Below are 18,013 nucleotides of genomic sequence, written 5' to 3'. Positions count from 1 at the left end.
TCAGACATTGACCTCATTACATTAATAGTTCCTTTGAAAAGGATGGCAGTGTGTTGGTGCTGCTTATGATGATGATGATGATGATGAAACTGTGTCCTGCCAATTATGGCTGAAGAAAAAGAAGAAGGAAAATGGTTTAATTTGGCTAATATCAGAATAAATGGCATGAACCCTAGCTGGTCCAGTCCAGAGGTTCCCAAGCTTTTCCATGACAATTGGACCAGGAGAGTAACTAAGTAGGCTACATTCAATGAAGTTGTAGGCCTACTAAGTACATGTTTTATTAATTTGTGATACTATAAACTTCAAGGACCCCCAAATAGTCATAACCTCTGTGCCTCTGGCACATATTGTGAAGTGGCTTTAAAAGAAAGAAAGAAAGAAAGAAAGAAAGAAAGAAAGAAAGGGACATTATGTCCATTGAAAGTGGTTAAACTGGCACAATAGTCTTATTACATTTGAATTAAAAAAAAAGATAAGATAATAATAATATATATATTTTTAATGCATCTCAAATGTCCTCTCCCTTCTAATCCCTCCTACCCTGCCGGATCCACTTGCGCAACGGTGTGAATGGTCACTCACGTCACATGAGTAGTAGCCTACAACCCTACAACCAAGGAAGGTAACTTGGATACCAGTCAAACATCAACACCCGACTACACAACATGCTATCTAACATTCTTAGCAATTTTGTGGATATTCTGGCCAAGCAAACAGCATAATCTGGATAACATCTGCATTACGTGTAACGAGTCGACTAATGAGAATGGTCTGTAAAATAAGATCACACTAGGTCTGTCTCAATTCAGGGGTTGCAGTCTCCAAGTGCGGATTTTAAGGGCGATGACGTCACAGTGGCGCGCCAAGTGCTGTCCCATTTCGAAGACCCCTTCAAATCCACCCTTCGAATGTGCCCTACTTTCCCCCTTTTTCCAAGCGTACACGCGATGTACGCTTCAAGCACTTCGGTGAACAGCCGAGTCCCACAATGCAACGCGAACTGAGCTGACTGGAAAATTTTCTGAGCGGCCGCCATCTTTTTCACCGCTATAAATTCTCGTCCATCTAAACTTCTAAAACTCTCTCTAACTTCTTTTTTGTGCCACGGAATTTACTTTTAAGATGTTTTAGGATAGCATTAAGTAGTTTAAACTTCATATATGTGGTGATACTATTTAAAAATAAGAATTCAGAGAACCGTCCCGTCGGGTCCTGGGGCGGCCAGTGAAACTCACGTAGCCGTCTAATGCAACCTGTTTTCGGCCTGACTCTTCCAAACATGCCGTTGCTCCCACGGTTGTCCGTGGAACGAACTTGGAGCCAGGCTGAACCAGCCTTAATGGTGGACCAAAGCTGTAAGTTTTAAAACCTTTTAAAAGTGTTGTTGTGTCACGGAATGTACTTTTAATATGTTTTAGGATAGCATGTAGTTGTTTAAACTTCATATATGTGGTAAATGTATCGTGAACGAGCCTACTTTAACGTTAAACCGCGGCCAGCGGTGCTTCTTCTACCCGAACACAGCCAGCTGTTTTCGGGGTAGTCCTTTTCAAATGCCCCCCCCCCCCCCCCCCCCCCCCCCCCCCCCCGAGATAGTCAGTGGTTAAACATTACTGAGATTATACGGCTGGTGTAATTGTTGTGTTTAAACATGAAATGTAGTGGGTTGTATGTCACGAGTCCGACTAGTATTTGTTTTAAATGTTGTTAATGGTCAAATTCAGCTGTGGATTAACTGTGGTCGTTAGTAGCGTAAGAGCCCTTTTTGAGTAATGTTTTTATTGCATTCAACAGTGGAGGAAGACCCCATTGATACTGGCCCCAGCCCCCAGTGCCCCGGAATTTAATTTCAAATGTAAGTACCGTGTGTGTGTGTGTGTGTGTGTGTGTGCGTGGGAAAAGTACTCAAACGTTTTACTTAAGTAAAAGTATCAATACTGCAATGTAGAAGTTCTATTTCATCCTTCCTGACTGCCAGAGGCAGTGCTTAACACTGGATATATCCGTCTCACGCACGTGCAGTCGAGTAATTAATATCAACAAAGTCACAGCTGTGACATAATGACGGTGGGCGTGGAACGCAGTAGCCAGCGTACATAAGCCCACAGCCGTCATTAATGACTTCCCTTTTGATCTTCTCGCAAGCTACGCGTTGCAGGTTTGAGGTTCTAAAAAACAAACTACTAAACCATCGTCTTTTTCGCAGGGAGCCCTGTAACCTACAGTAGGTTGGAGCTTCGCGTGTCGCGTCCTCCAAGGGCTGCGATTAAGGCTCGCTATTTTCTGTTCTTTCCGAAGACCAACGTAGCTCCCCAGCAGAGCAGTGTTTGCGCGGCCACGCTGTGGGAAACGCACAGGTTGGTATAGTAATCAGAGTCTGTTTTCGGTCTCTGTCTCTTTATTATTTAAGTTGGAAAGACGCCATATATATATATTTAATTTGCATTTTCTGTTGAATTGCATGTTTCAGTAAACTGAACAGCCTATGTTGCAGATTTAAGAATTTTTGATTACCTGTTGAGTGTTTCCGCTCTTTACGGTGTTTTCTTTTGAGTTGAAATTATAACTGTCTCCCTATAGTGGATCGTATTATAATACTTATTTCAGCTTTATAGCTCTTTCCCATTTTTGGGTGTTTTTTGTTTGTTACTAGGGGTGCTTTCGCTCCACAGTAACTGAGTTGAAGTTCCCAAAGCGTGCACGCTTAGTGGGTGTTTTTTGTTTTTCCTTCCGGAGTGTTTTCGCTCCGTTATATACTGGCCATGGCACATGCGTGCCGCGCCTGCGCGGTGCCTTTGTTGCCCGACGATGGCCATGACGAATGCCACAGGTGCCTGGGTGTAGCACACCTAAGGCAGGGGCTGACAGAGGAGCAGTGCACAAACTGCAGTTTCATGCCGCATGATCTGAAGCTGGCCAGACTGGCTGAAGTGGAGGGGCAGCAGCCAGAGGACCGGATGCCCCCATCTGGTGTCCCTCCACAGGCAGGCAGGCGGCGGAAAGGGTCTCCGCACCGTCATGCCCCGCACAGCAAGGAGAGGAAGAAGGACCATCTGGCTTCTAAGGTAGACACCTTGGCATCCCAGTTTGCGGAGCTGAAGGAGCTGCTCCTTAATATCCAACCGGACAGGCCTGTTCCCCGGGCCGGCAGTCCACCGGCAGCTGCCCCTGCCCCAGGGTGGGAGGTTGATTCACTGTCGACAATGGCCTCCTGTACCGACTTCAATGATGGTCCAGAGGAGGCAGAAGAGGCCACCCACACCTCATACCCCGGCTCTCAACGGTCGGGAAGTGAGTCTAGAGCGGGCTCGGGGCCTGCCTCGGCTTCAATCAAGCCTGTGATCCGGATGGCGCTGGCACGCCTGGGCCAGGACGAGGCCCCGGCAGCAGCAAGGCCTGCAAACGTTTTCTTTAGACGCGCTCCACCTCAGGCTGCCTTCACTGTACCTCCCGCAGAGCAGTACATTCAGGAGCTCCACAGGTGCTGGGAAGACCCCAAGTCCCAGACCCATCGGGTCTCCGACGCTAGGGCCTTGGCGTCTATGCGGGATGCGGACAGGTACGGGTTGGGCAGCATGCCATCAGTGGAGCCATCCATCGCCTCCCTGATATGCTCACCCGATGAGGTCCTGCGGCCGGTTTCCCGTTGCCCCAGGCCCCAGTGCCGCATCACAGATGACCTGCTGGTCAAGAGCTACGACGCAGCGGCCCGTGTCGGCCGCATAGGCAACTCTCTGTCACATATCTTGCTGGCCTTGTCCCAGTCTCTGCAGCCCCTGGGCACGGCGGCTCCCTCAGGCGCGGAGGCTACGTCTGCCGCAGACACTAACCCAGGCATGGACGCTTCCGTCCAGAGCCTGAGCGACGCTTCTCTGGAAGCGTTCGCCTACATGACAACGGAGCTTGGCAGATTACTGTCAACGCTGACTCTGACGCGCCGACAGGTGTGGCTGGCTCAGTCCCCACTGTCGGAGCCATGCCGGAGGGTACTCCGTGCACTCCCCGTGGTCCCGGGGCAGCTGTTTGGCCCTGCAGGACAGCAGGCCTTGGAGCGTAGTCTCCAGGCCAACCAGACACGGCAGCAGTATGCCAGCCTTCAGGGGCCTTCCCCTGCAGTGAGGCAACGGCCTGCGGCAGGTTATGGCACCGGTCGCCCCCGGCCACAGCCGCGGCAGGACAGCTACCCGAGGTCCTCGACCTTCGAGCAGCCCGACCAGCGTCGCCGCGCCCCTACTCGCCCAGGCCCTCCACGTCCGGCACCTCAAACGCAGAGGGCTCGAGGGTCTGGGTTTCGCCCCTCAAGGGGCCAGAGGGGTAGGCAATGAACGCATGGGGCCGGCGGTGGGACGCTTCTCCCAGCAGCAGCTCAGCTACTGGGAAAGCTGCGCTTCAGACCCTTGGGTGGTGGCCACGCTCTCCCAAGGGTACAGTATCCAGTTCCGCCGCCGGCCCCCCACTTACAGCGGGATCAGGATGACCATCGTCAACGATCCCACCAAATCCGAGGCACTCAGACAGGAGGTGGCCACCCTCCTGGAGAAGAATGCCATCGAGGAACTAGATCTACATACACGGCAAGGTGGGTTTTACTCAATGTATTTTTTGGTTACAAAAAAAGACGGAGGTTTTCGCCCTATACTGGACTTACGGGGGCTCAACGCCTACCTGAAGGTGTTGCCCTTCCACATGTTGAAGACAGCGGATGTGCTCCAAACGGTCAAAGTGCACAGTTGGTTCACTTCAATCGATTTAAAAGACGCATACTTTCACGTCCCTATAGCCCCGCATCACAGGCAGTACCTGCGCTTCGCGTTCGAAGGCAGGGCCTACCAATTCAGGGTGCTCCCGTTCGGGATTTCCCTGGCCCCTCGGGTATTTACGAGATGCATGCGGGCTGCGTTGGCCCCAATGCAGGGCCGGGGCATGCAAATCCTCCCATACCTGGACGACTGGTTGGTCTGTGCTCCAACCAGGGAACAGGTGGGGCGGGATACGGCGGCCCTAATACGTCATGTGACACGACTAGGTCTCACAGTCAACCACAAAAAAAGCTGCCTTGTTCCCAGCCAGAGGGTTGTATTTATCGGCTTGGCCCTGGACTCCTGCCGAATGCTGGCCTCTCCCACTCCTCAACGGGTGGAAGCCATCCTGCAGCTTCTTCTCTGGTTTCGGGGGAACAAGAAGTTGAGATTCAGCCTTTTCCTCAGGCTGTTAGGGATGCTGACGTCAGTGACTGCGGTAGTGCCACTGGGCCTCCTACGCTTGCGGCCATTCCAGATCTGGGTCAATGGCCTACATCTAGACCCAAAGTTCCACGGGTCCAGGAGAGTCAGGGTATCCGGCAGCTGCCTCCTCACACTACAGCCCTGGAGAGACAGGGCATATCTGTCCAGAGGTGTCTCCTTGGGTTCGATCCCCTCGCGTCGCGAGGTGGTGGTGACGGATGCCTCTCCCTCCGGGTGGGGGGCAGTATGGCAACACAGGGCTGTGAGGGGGCTCTGGACGAGACAGGAGATGACGGAGCACATAAATGTGCTCGAGCTTCGTGCTATATTCTTAGCGCTGCAACACTTCGTACCGCAGTTGGAGGGCCGGCATGTGCTTGTGCGGTCCGACAGCAGGTCAGCTGTCTACAACGTGAACCGGCAGGGGGGCACCAGGTCGACCCTGTCGTTACAAGTGGCACGGCGACTCCTCATGTGGGCTTTCCCTCATTTTCCCAGCCTGAGGGCTATGTATCTGCCAGGGCCACAGAATGTGGTGGCGGATTTTCTGTCACGCCAGAAACCTCCTTCGGGGGAGTGGAGACTCCACCCGGAGGTAGTGGAGGAGATTTGGCACAGATACGGCGCTGCGGAGGTGGACCTGTTTGCCTCAGAGTCCACAACACACTGCCCTCTTTGGTTCTCCCTGACGGAGACATCGAGTCCGTTAGGACAGGATGCTCTGGCGCACCCATGGCCAGATCACCTCCTGTATGCTTTCCCACCTTTTCCGCTGATAGCATTGACGCTACACAGGGTCCAGCAAGACAACCACAGAGTTCTGCTAGTTGCTCCGGCATGGCCGGGGAGGACGTGGTTCTCGGCGCTGCACAATCTTTGTTGCAGCTCTCCATGGCACCTCCCCAACAGGGAGGATCTCCTGTCCCAATTGGATGGCCGCATTTGGCATCCGTGCCCGGAACGCCTACAACTGTGCGTGTGGCCCCTGAGGGGCCGGACCCGCTCCTGAGTCTGTGCGACCAGGCTGTGATCCAGACCGTGTTAAACGCAAGAGCACCCTCCACCAGGGCAATCTATGCAAACAGGTGGAAAATATTCTCGGAATGGTGTGGGGTGAACCGAGAGGTACCTGAGTCTTGCTCGGTGCCGATGATATTGCGTTTTTTGCAATCTCTATTGGAAAAGAGACTATCAGTGTCAACACTGAAGGTCTATGTGGCCGCGATCTCGGCCAGTCACTGCAGGGTGGACAACCAGACTGTGGGGTCCCACACTCTGGTGACCCGGTTCCTTCGTGGGGCCCAGCGGCGGAACCCCCCGCGGGCCGTGAAACACCCCTCATGGGACTTAACCCTGGTCCTGGAGGCTCTTCGTCTCCCCCCCTTCGAGCCCCTAGAACGATCAGGACTGAAGTGGGCTTCAGCCAAATTGGCCTTTCTTCTTGCAATGGCATCGGCAAAGCGGGTGAGTGAACTGCATGCCCTATCGACGAGTGACGCGTGCATACGCTGGAACTCTGATGGCACGGGGGTGGCGCTTTGGCCTAACCCCTCGTTTTTGCCCAAGAACTTGGCTTCAGACCATACTAACCAGGTCATACGACTGGCGGCTTATGACCCCTCAGGCCTGCAGGGTGAGGCTGCTTTGGCAAGGCAGCTCTGCCCGGTGAGGGCCTTGAGGCATTACATACAGGTGACTGCTGGGTTCCGTCGCTCGGACAGCCTATTCGTCTGTTATGGTGGGCACAGAAAGGGGCATGCCCTGTCCAAACAGAGGCTTTCCAAATGGGTTGTCATGGCAATAGAGGAGGCATATAGATCAAGAGGCCTACCACCGCCTCATAATATCAGAGGCCACTCCACCAGGAGCGTTTCCACTTCCTGGGCGGCCCTACGGGGAGTTCCTCTGAGCGAAATTTGTGCAGCAGCCACGTGGGCTGCACCATGCACCTTTGCCCGGTTCTATAGGGTCAATATGGCTGCAACCAATGCGGTGGCAACCGCTGTTCTGGGGGTCCCCTAGGCCGTTCCCGGCAAGGTAAGATTCCTCGTGACTTTGTTGATATTAGTCATCCAGTGTTAAGCACTGCCTCTGGCAGTCAGGAAGGATGAAATAGAACGTAAGTTACGTATGTAACTATGGTTCTATGAATCCTGGATGACTGCCAGAGTTCCCTGTCACTCGGAATCTCGCGAGAAGATTCTGCAGGGAAGTCATTAATGACGGCTGTGGGCTTATGTACGCTGGCTACTGCGTTCCACGCCCACCGTCATTATGTCACAGCTGTGACTTTGTTGATATTAATTACTCGACTGCACGTGCGTGAGACGGATATATCCAGTGTTAAGCACTGCCTCTGGCAGTCATCCAGGATTCATAGAACCATAGTTACATACGTAACTTACGTACTTTGTTACAAGTAAAAGTCCGGAATTAAAAATGTACTAAATGATCATATTTGAACTGGGGACCCCCCACCCTGACAGGCTCTTGGAATTGTAGGAGTAGAGGCATAACATTTTTTTTACTCGGTTCCACAGATAAATATTGTGAAAATAGCAGATCTACAAGCTTGTAGATCAGCTATTTTTTTAATAGTATAGTTTATTTTCCTCTTTTTTTTTAAAGGTCTTAAAAGTCTTAAAACTGTCACTTTACTGTCATCTGGGGACCCCCCAAAAAGCATGCAGGTTGAGAACCACTGATTTAGACCCTGAAGTGTATGATCAGTGTTGCCAGCTTTTGTGAGAGAAATAAGCAACTGGGTCTCTGAAAACGGGTCTATGAAAAGCGACTATAGACCACATGAGCACTTTAAACCTATATACCTATTTGAAAATAGCCGATGCATCTTTGGGGTCCATTAGCTCTGGTCGTTAGAAGGAGTTGGAGAACTCCTTCTAACACTAGTATGGACCAGTCCAGAGCTAAGGGGTCCATGACATGAAAATATTTGAGAACCACTGCTGGTTTAAATAATAATAAAAAAAATGTGGAAGCAAGCCCAAAAATACAACTACACTTTAGAAACAGGCCCAAGAAGGCCCAATATTTACAAGCAGTAAACAAAAAAAGAAGCCCAAACTCGCTTATAATAATCTTACATGGCAACACTGTATGATAATGATCTGCTGCAGTTCAACTGTGAAACAGACGACCTACAAGCTCACAGTATGTCACAAATGCGACGTGTTGTGAGCTTTCAGATCTGCGATTTCAAGCAACACCCACAGCCATTCAAAAACATCAGAACGACCTACTATGGAATGCAGTCGGGTCTCTCACCCTCAGAAAGTTGTTAGCCTATTAATGTTGATGAGGACAGGAGACGATTGATTTTGAATAGCTAACGCTAGCTTTTAGGTTAACTGTCATTACTGTCAGTAGGCGGTTTATTATCCAGAGGGGGAGATCTCTCTCCCCCTCCATGTAGGCTGACACAGTTGGCTGCACAGTGGATGCACTGTTTACATTGCTCGCTTTTAACTTATCTTATGTAAGCCAATTCTAGTCTCACCATTGTGGTTGAAACTTTCTCTCCCTCTTTTTCGTCTCATTCTGCTTTTCACTCTGGCAACTTTCTTTCTGTATTTGTTTTTACCTGGTGTTTGACCGAATACTGGTGGTTTTAAAAACATTTTGAAAATGAACGAGGGGGTCCAAGGATGACGGGGAAAGGCTCTTCTGTGAGCCTGCCCTGCTCGAGTTTACAGATATGTTAACAGAACACAGTAGTACAGGGAAATTATGTGAAATTATTAGATGCTAATGTTTTGATTTTATTTTCAAGGCATTATTTTCACTGGCCCCACCGGGCAAGTGCTTGTTGCATTCTGCTGGCCCTGACGGTTTAAAAAGTACATCCGGGCCACTGGGCCATTTATAATGTCGACCCCTGAATTCATAATAATAATAATGTACCCCCCCCCCCCCCCCCATTCATATAATTTCAGGTCATAACAGCATGTGCAGTTCTCCACAACATCTGCATGGATGCTGGTGATATTAATTTGTGACCCCAGAGGATGAGGGAGAGGATGAGGGGGAGAGGGTGTCTGAGGCAGTCAGTGGCGATCTGTGGCGGGAGCAGCTGACTGCGGAGGTGTCTGGCCTGGAGGTGCCCATGGACCATGACTATTAAGTACAGGCAAGTAGAACAAATGTATATATCTACTGATTCCCATTTACTTAAAAATGTTTTGTATGTTTACCTTAGGAAACGTTTGTAATAGGTTTGCTATTCTTGCCTCTTTCTAAAACCATCCACAGTGACATGGCAGCCGTCTATTGGGTCAGCCTTGCAAACCCACCTGATGAACGATGCGGTGGACAGTGGACCACCCCAGATGATGCTCTACTTGCTACCTCGAGGACAAACACCAGGGTCTTCATATGTTGCACCCCATCCGTTTCACTGTTCCTGGTTGAGAAGGTCTAACAACACTGACAGGGACTCCCTGTTTAGCCCAGAAAAAGACTGTGTACCTCATCATTAGAAAATGTTAACATTGATAGTGTTTATATGAAATGTGTTTTTAATTAGAGTTTCACAGAAGGCACTTTACTGTAATGTTTCCCTGCATTTGAAATAAAATCAATTTGCACTGTTTGAATTGTGTTGGACTAATATGATCATATCATGTAGCTGGAATAATTAACATGTTTACTTAAGTAACGTTTTGAGGTATTTGTACTTTACTTGAGTATTTCCAATTTCCAATACTTTCACTTCTACTCCACTACATCTCGGAGGCAAATATTGTACTTTTACTCCACTACATTTGATAGAGTTAATCTTGTTGATAATAATTTGTCAAGTGTCAGAAACCTGCTTAAAATGTCATCTCTGATATAATATGCTTCTATTTCTCCTATTCTACTTCTGTGCAAGGCCGCTGAGCTGGCTCTGTTTGAGATAACACTCTCTCCTTAGAGTCCCACTAACTTTGTTTTGCTCTGATGGGTTCAGCCTGGTATGTTAACCATAACACTAGGAGGTTAATCTCGGACTGTTTTCAGAACAATACATCTCGGTGTTCTTCTCTACGATAACCATTCTTTTCAGTGCCACGCAGTGACCACTGACCAGTGACCGGTCAGAGCTGTCACACCATCATCATCTACCATCCTCATCTTCATCATCTTCATGGCTGCCTGTATTAGAGTCTTCTTTCCTATGTTGCCGTTATGAAAGTGTCTGGTACTTTGTGTGGGTGATAAGGAAAAACAGCTCTATCAACATATATTTTAAAACTTTAGTTACTAGTATACTTTGCAGATAAAACACTATTTTAGACTATTTGAAAATAGCTGATCTACAAGCTCACAAGCTTGTAGATCGGCTATAGTACTTTTACTTTTGGTACTTTAAGTACATTTTGATGCCAATACTTTTGTACTTTTACTCAAGTAAATGTTTAATTCTGGACTTTTACTTGTAACAGAGTATTTTTATATTGCAGTATTGGTAGTGTATACCTTCAAAAACTGTTCAAAACAGCGTATCTGATACGTTGATACGCATCTGATATGCTGCACCCAGTGGCTGCTGGCTGGGCTTGGAAAGAAATGTCCGCACATTTTCCACTTTACATGTTTCTTACCCCTTTCTGCACATCGTATCCAAAAAGTAAAGGTATTCTGAAATGCTCACAGATGTTTGAAATTTTAACGTACCATAAAATCCATCCAACGAGTTGAAAAAAGTGTTTAAATCACTTCTCTCCTCAGCCGGTTCAATAATATTATGCATTAGAAGATGCAATTCAACATTTGACCAGTAGGGGAATCAGTAATGTTATCTCTATGGGCGCAACTCTTGCGCAATGTCTTAAAAACATGTAACCGGCGGAGGAGAGAGGCGAATTAAGTGCCTTTTTCAACTCGTTGGATAGATTTTATGGTACGTTAAAATGTCAAACATCTGTGAGCATTTCAGAAAACCTGTATATCTGCTATTTTTGAACCCATCAATGAACTAACCCATCAAAGTCACACAGTATAGGTCACGTCAGACATCGTACCGTTATGACAAAACCATAAAATTAATTCAATTGAATGAATATTATAACAATAAAGAGCGTGGAATCAACCACGATAAATAACATGGCCTATGAACAAATAGGCTAGAGCAGTGGTTCTCAAACATTTTCATGTCAAGGACCCCCAAAATGATATGTATTTGGCCGCGGACCCCCATCTCAAAATATATTGATATTTATTGATATTCAATAAATTCAATGAATTCAAACAATAGCAGATCTACAAATAGCAGATCTGCAAGCTCAAGCTATGAGCTTGTATATCTGCTATTTTTGAATAGCCAAAGTATAAAATATGGTTAAAGTGGTTAAAATTATTGTGACGTCGCTATATTAATTAAATCGTTTTGTGGAAGACCCCCTGGAACCCCCGCAAGGACCCCTGGGGGTCCCCGGACCCCACTTTGAGAACCAATGGGCTACAGTTGTAAGTGGGTCTGTCAATCCCATCAAGTTCGTTCCGCAGACAACCGTGGGAGCAACGGGACATTTGGAAGAGTCAGGCCGAAAACAAGCTGCTTTCAACGGCTACATGAGTTTCACTGGTCGACCCAGGACCCGACGTGACGGTTCTCTAAATTATTATTTTAAATAGTTTCATGATTAATTGACCACATATATGAAGTTTAAACAACTTAATGCTATCCTAAAATATCTTAAAAGTAAATTCCGTACCACAAAAAAGGAAGTTTTAAAGCTTTTTAGAAGTAAAAAAAAAACGTCGGAGAAACAACAATAGTGGACGCTCGGCTTTTTCCGGGTTCACTCGACAAGACTCGGCGAAGTGCTGTCCCATTTCACAGGCAGAGTGTATGCCCTATGCGCCCTCCAGGGGGTAGTGCCCTACCCACACTACCTAGGGTGTGCACTTGGAGGCTGCAACCCCTGAATTGAGACAGACCTATTGTACACGGATATCAGACAGACACACTTTTCGTATAGACTTCACTTGTGTGTAACACGAGCTGTGTTGTTCAAACACGTATCAATTAATTCTTTTTTAAGATTCTGTAAAGCAATACTTATTGCCATAACAACCAGACATAGATGGGGAATCGAGTCAAAATACAGATATAAATGTAACTATGACCTTGAAATTGATTACCAACTGGAATAGTGCAGTTTATTCATTTATTTGACCACTAGATGGCAACGTTGGCACTGAAATTGCCACAGGTGCAACCTTTCCGCTCGCCCCAAAACACAGTTGCCCCGGGGAAAATCCAGCGACCTCGGAACGGTCGCCACCTGGTATCATGCCTAAACTAAAAACCTCACCTTATTCCTAAACGTAACCTCAGTAAAACGGTGCCCAAACCCTTAAGATTATTCCTAAACGTAACCTCAGTAAAACTATGCCTAACCCTAAACGTATGTCGACCCTTACCTTATCCTCTCAGTAAAACAAATACAAGAACCGCTGGGGGCGAGCGGTCTGCGAAACAATGGGCGCGCGCGTGTTTTGGGGCGAGTTTTCTGTTTACCGGTGATACACCACAGAGTGCACTGCTTGTAGCCTACACAACCGCTAGGATTAAAATAGAAAGGGCACTCACCTGTATACGAAACGTTGACATTTTAGTTTCTCTCTTTTTACTTTAAGTGGAATAGATTCACCAAATCAGGGTGTATTTTAAGGCTTGTTGAAATCTCCGAATACTAACATCCATCCAAATAACTGCAGGAGGATGTGTACATCAATGCATAGTAGGTAATGCCCTATTTTTAACTCTATGGTAATGCCCTTCAGACATTGACCTCATTAAATTAATTCCTTTGAAACAGCTTAGGCCTACAGTTTAAACGCACTGTTTCCGTATCCGCTATACTCTCATGGTTTAAAAAAATCACTTTAACTAAAAGTAAAGACAGAGGGACAGGTGAAAACGCAGTCTTGCACATAAGAAAACCATAAATAGGCTATTAAGTACATTTAGCCAAGTAGCCTACTGTAGGCTACTTAAGTAAATTGTTTAGGTATTTTTACTTCCATTTTCAGTACTTTTACTTCTACTCCACTACCCAAGAGGCACATTTTGTACTTTTACTCCACTACAATTATTTGAAAACTTTTTACTAGTTACTTTGTAGATTTGGATTATTACAAAACATACAGTAACCACTTCAGCCCTATATATATTTCGGCCTTTTGAAAATAGCAGATATAAGCTCACAATGCATCAAGCTTGTAGATCGGCTATTTTCCAAAGATTTCTTTATATATATTTGAACTTGTGAAACGGCCGGGACATATTCTGCACAATGAGTACTTTTACTTTTGGTACTTTAAGTACATTTTGATGCCGATACTTTTGTACTTTAAGATACTTTTACTTAAGTAAAACATTTGATTACTTTTTCCACCACCGTGTTGACGTCACTGACTGTGCTGCAATGCCATGCCTGCCACTGATTGAACCTGCAGGTGTAACTTCTGACAATAAGTCGACGACAAGCAAAGTTCAACAAACCGCAAGTATTATTTTGTGTTTTGTAAATGTATAATAATATTGTAGCTATACTATACAGATACCTGCCAATCTGCCATGACGTCTTTGATAGTGTTTCTGTTGACGTGTTTGAAACGAACTTGTTTATGTTTTGATGCCAGAGCCGCCATAACAGTAGCCCTGAAACATGACTGTCATGTAAACCATGGCTACCCTACCATGACAGGTAATTAAATGGACCATTAGGAAGTTTCATGGACATAAAGTTGACAGTATTTGTCCCTTGTCATATTTTATTAGACGTTAGGGTGTTTAGGATGGTACAGGATTTAACCTTTTACTCAAGGTTTTAATGGGTTAAGTAGGCCTACCGTTTGTGTATATTATATTATCCCAAACCCCAGCAACCATATTTTATTTGGGGGGGGGACATTAGCCAAAAATGGCAGATCATTAAAGGTAGGGTAAGTGATTTTCTTTGGTTAAAATAAGTGTTAAATAGCTCTATATTCTGATAGTACTCATTGCTATAGAGTGTTTGTTCAGTAAAAGGAGTCTCCTTGTCTCTCCAGCTCTTTATTAAACAGAAAATGCATTTTAGTTTCAGTTTCATTTCCAATTTAATCCAATCAGGACAGAGAACTCAATCAGGATACAGATTAAACAAGTGAAATTGGAAGTGATGACACTAAGAAATGAGCAGGCAAAATTGGAACTGGAACACTATAAAAATGAAGCTTAAAAATGGGTACTTTCCCCTGATTGGCTGAGATTTTGACACCTACCGTAAAATGTATTTTCTGTTTATTAAAGAGTTGGAGAGACGGGGAGACTCCTGTTACTGAACAAACACTCTATAGCAATGATTACTATCAGAATATAGTGCTTTAACCTTTTAACAAAATACTTTTTGTTTTAACCAAAAAATATCACTTACCCTACCTTTAAGCTCACAATTTAATAGGTCTACATATTGCATTGCTACATTTTTGGCCAAGAGATTTAGTGTAGACAGGGAAACAAGCGTCCCAAGTTCAGATACAGCTGGACTCGAGTCAGTCTAGAGTGGTTAACAACCTGTATTATGTTTATGAGCAGTTTGAACTTGTAAGATGTGTCGTTGACTGATTCCCTCCCCAAAATAAGTGTGTCCTGTTCAATAAGGGACACATCTTTTAGTTTCCAAATAAGGGACAATTCTGTATTTCAAGGGACAGTTGGCCCTACTGTACCTACACATGTGACCATGTGCATGTGAATGCCACCAAAGTTGCAGACAGGCCTGTGGCCCAGGCCTGCCCTAGAGCTTATCATTATGTCTGCATTTATCCCAACATTACATTCTGTTCTTGCCAATGTGTCACAGTGTTTGACAGGTACTGTTTAACCCCAGGAAATGAAAAGGCTCAGACTGAGGTGTGTGCGTGTGGTGTGTGCACATGCGGCGCTCGTGTGGGTTCTGTGCCAAAAGCGTGTACTGTACTATACTGTACTGTATCTCATAGGCTGCACATTGCTCTGACTTGACAGTTTGACTTTAGGCCTGCATGTGCAGCCTTTTGTATTCAACTGGATTAATGCTGTAATGCTGTGTGTGTGTGTGTGTGTGTGTGTGTGTGTGTGTGTGTGTGTGTGTGTGTGTGTGTGTGTGTGTGTGTGTGTGTGTGTGTGTGTGTGTGTGTGTGTGTGTGTGTGTGTGTGTGTGTGTGTGTGTGTGTGTGTGGTCTGTAGTGTGCAGTGTGTGAGTCCAGTGTGAATAAGTGTCCTTGGAATGGTTGGGTGCAGTCTTGGTGTTATATAAAACAATCTGCATCACTCTGCCTGGGATTAAATAAGGACTTGGTTCTTCTCCTTGCTGTGTGCGTGGCTTGTTAAATCAGCAGGGGAAATCAAGTTGGTAACGGCCAGGACAGAGGAAGGCTAAAGCGGGCTATTGGAAAGTCCTGTCTGAACATGTACTGTAGGCTATTTGGCCTCATTAGGCAGTACATTGCAGACAAACACGGTTCAGACAGACAGACAGACAGACAGACAGACAGTCAGACAGACAAACAAACAGGGTTCATGAGAAAATTGGTCTCTTTTTATTGGACCATGTGTCTTTTCAGAAGACAAGGTCCTGATCTAAATGTTAATATGCAGCCTGTTTGTTGTGGCTTTATCTATAAAAGTTCCACTTTGGTTCAGCTGTACTACATTGTTCAAGTTTGTTTCCACTCTCGTGTGTGTGTGTGTGTGTGTGTGTGTGTGTGTGTGTGTGTGTGTGTGTGTGTGTGTGTGTGTGTGCGCGTGTGCGTGTGGCGTGTGTGTGTGTGTGTGTGTGTGTTTTCCAGGCCTGTGTGTTGTTCCAATCCTCTGTCCAGGCTTGTACTGTTAAGCATGCAGCCATTATCCATAGGTGGGGTTTAACAGAACAACTCAACTACTTACCCACCCAACTGTAAATCTCATCACAACAATAATTAACTAACAGTCAGATTCAGTTGAATCATGACAGTTCAAACCAGTTCAGCTCATCATTAACTGGAATTAAGGATGTGAACACAAAGAGTAGGCATAGATGGGAGTGGACATTCATTCCTATTTCCTAATCTGTAAGTCTCACTCAAAACAAGCAATACTATCTTTCTATATGCAGCCAGACTAACACTACATTTATTTGTTGGCTAAACCTTTTTACTGTTCAGTTTTGCATTAGTCTTTTGCTTAGGAATAATTTAACCTGTCTAATAAAAACACTGAAATGGCCAGGGATACATTTGAGTGACCTTTGGCTGAAAAACATCATCATCTTCATCTTCTCCAGCATCAGGCAGTCCTCCGATATACAGTAGTATAACACAGTCCCATAAAAAGTGTTGCACATACCGTACAAAATGTAGACCATTTTATTACCCTGCCTTGCTTGTAAATCACTGTCCAGAGTTGAAGGGACGTGTTTTAAATCTCTTTAAAACACATTGTGATCAACGTATTATTCACAATGGGACCAGTAAGCAGCGCTGGTTAGTTGTCATTTTCCTTGTGGCTGATGGTCTCTCTCTACTGTGGTTTAGGGGATTGGATACCTTTGTCTTTGAACGTTACCTCCATCATCACGGTCAGTTACCGCCTGACTTGAGAAGGAGCAGTTCCCTTTGGTTCTCACTTTCAACTATACAGCTCTAAGAGCAGACTAAAAAGTGTGCCTTTGTCTACAAAGTAATTTGTATCATAAATAAACTACGACAATAGCGGCAGAATACATTTGAGACCTAGTTTTAGTTTCCAGACAGAATGTTTCATACTTAAAGATACTGGAGGTCCTATATCCCTCGAGTCTCCTGCCCTCGGGAAGCTACTACAGTAAGTGGTTTGGTCTGCAGGTGCTATCATAATATCTTTTGGGCTAGTAATAATTGCTATAAATGCTGTATGCTGTATACTAGATGCTGCAAGGAGACTCACACAAACGTGTCCTTCCCCAAGATTAAATAAAGCTTATTCAGGGATGGGGTTACTCAAAAAAAAGAGAGGGAAACGGTTCAGGTCAAAGTGTTTCAGAAGAAAAGGTTTGTAAGTCATTATCAACTGATAATGATTGAAGACTGCTTTAAGCTAATACCAGTGTTTGTGTGGTAGGCTACATTACTTGTGGTCGATTGTTCTTGTTACTTAGTAAAATAGACCTGAGTTGGTACTGTACTTGTGTGCTCTTTTTTCCCTCTACAAAATCTCTTTGGCAAAAATAGCCGATCTACAAGCTCACAACGCGTAGCAACGAATGTTCCCCCAGAATAGGGATGCTAGGGCTCAAGTGGTTAAAGTCTTGTTCAGCTGGCTTTTATTAGGGATTACAGAAAGCCTAGATCCTTTCTCACATGTGATTTTTGTTTGAAGATTTTCAAGTGATGGGAAGGGGGCCCATAGAGACTGCATTTGCACACAGGGCCTATACATTAGCTACACGCCCTGGCCATACCTCCTACAATGTTTTGAATGAATCTGTGTGTGTACTATAACATTGCTATTTGGATATCTGGCTGAACAAATTTAAGACGCTCCACTTGAAATCTCAAGTGGAATGCATTCATGAATAGGGTGACGCCCCCTTCTCCTCTCCCACTGCGTGTACACACGCATGCATGCACGCACGCACGCACGCACACAAATCACAGCCTATTTGCAATGTGTCCAACTCTAGTGGTAATAGATGCTATTAGCCTTACATTAACCACGATCCACGATGCAACTAATGGTTGGGCTCAATCTTTACTCACGGGGGATCTGAAATTACTTTTGTAGGTGGTCTCGT

General features: G+C 45.7%; 1 long non-coding RNA gene across 1 annotated transcript; it reads left to right on the top strand.

The window, feature by feature from the left end:
* Positions 1-1,082: 1,082 nt before the first annotated feature.
* LOC311063084 lies at positions 1,083-9,800 on the top strand. The gene is made up of 4 exons (XR_014602541.1): positions 1,083-1,358; positions 1,798-1,858; positions 9,182-9,375; positions 9,498-9,800. It is a non-coding gene; the product is annotated as an uncharacterized lncRNA (long non-coding RNA).
* The last annotated feature ends 8,213 nt before the right edge of the window (positions 9,801-18,013 follow it).

The sequence above is a fragment of the Gymnoscopelus microlampas genome (genome assembly GCF_963454915.1).
Source record: "Gymnoscopelus microlampas genome assembly, chromosome: 2".
Classification (NCBI taxonomy): Eukaryota; Metazoa; Chordata; class Actinopteri; order Myctophiformes; family Myctophidae; genus Gymnoscopelus; species Gymnoscopelus microlampas.
The sequence above is the reverse complement of the archived record's forward strand: the minus strand, read 5'-3'. Positions and strand labels throughout refer to the sequence as shown.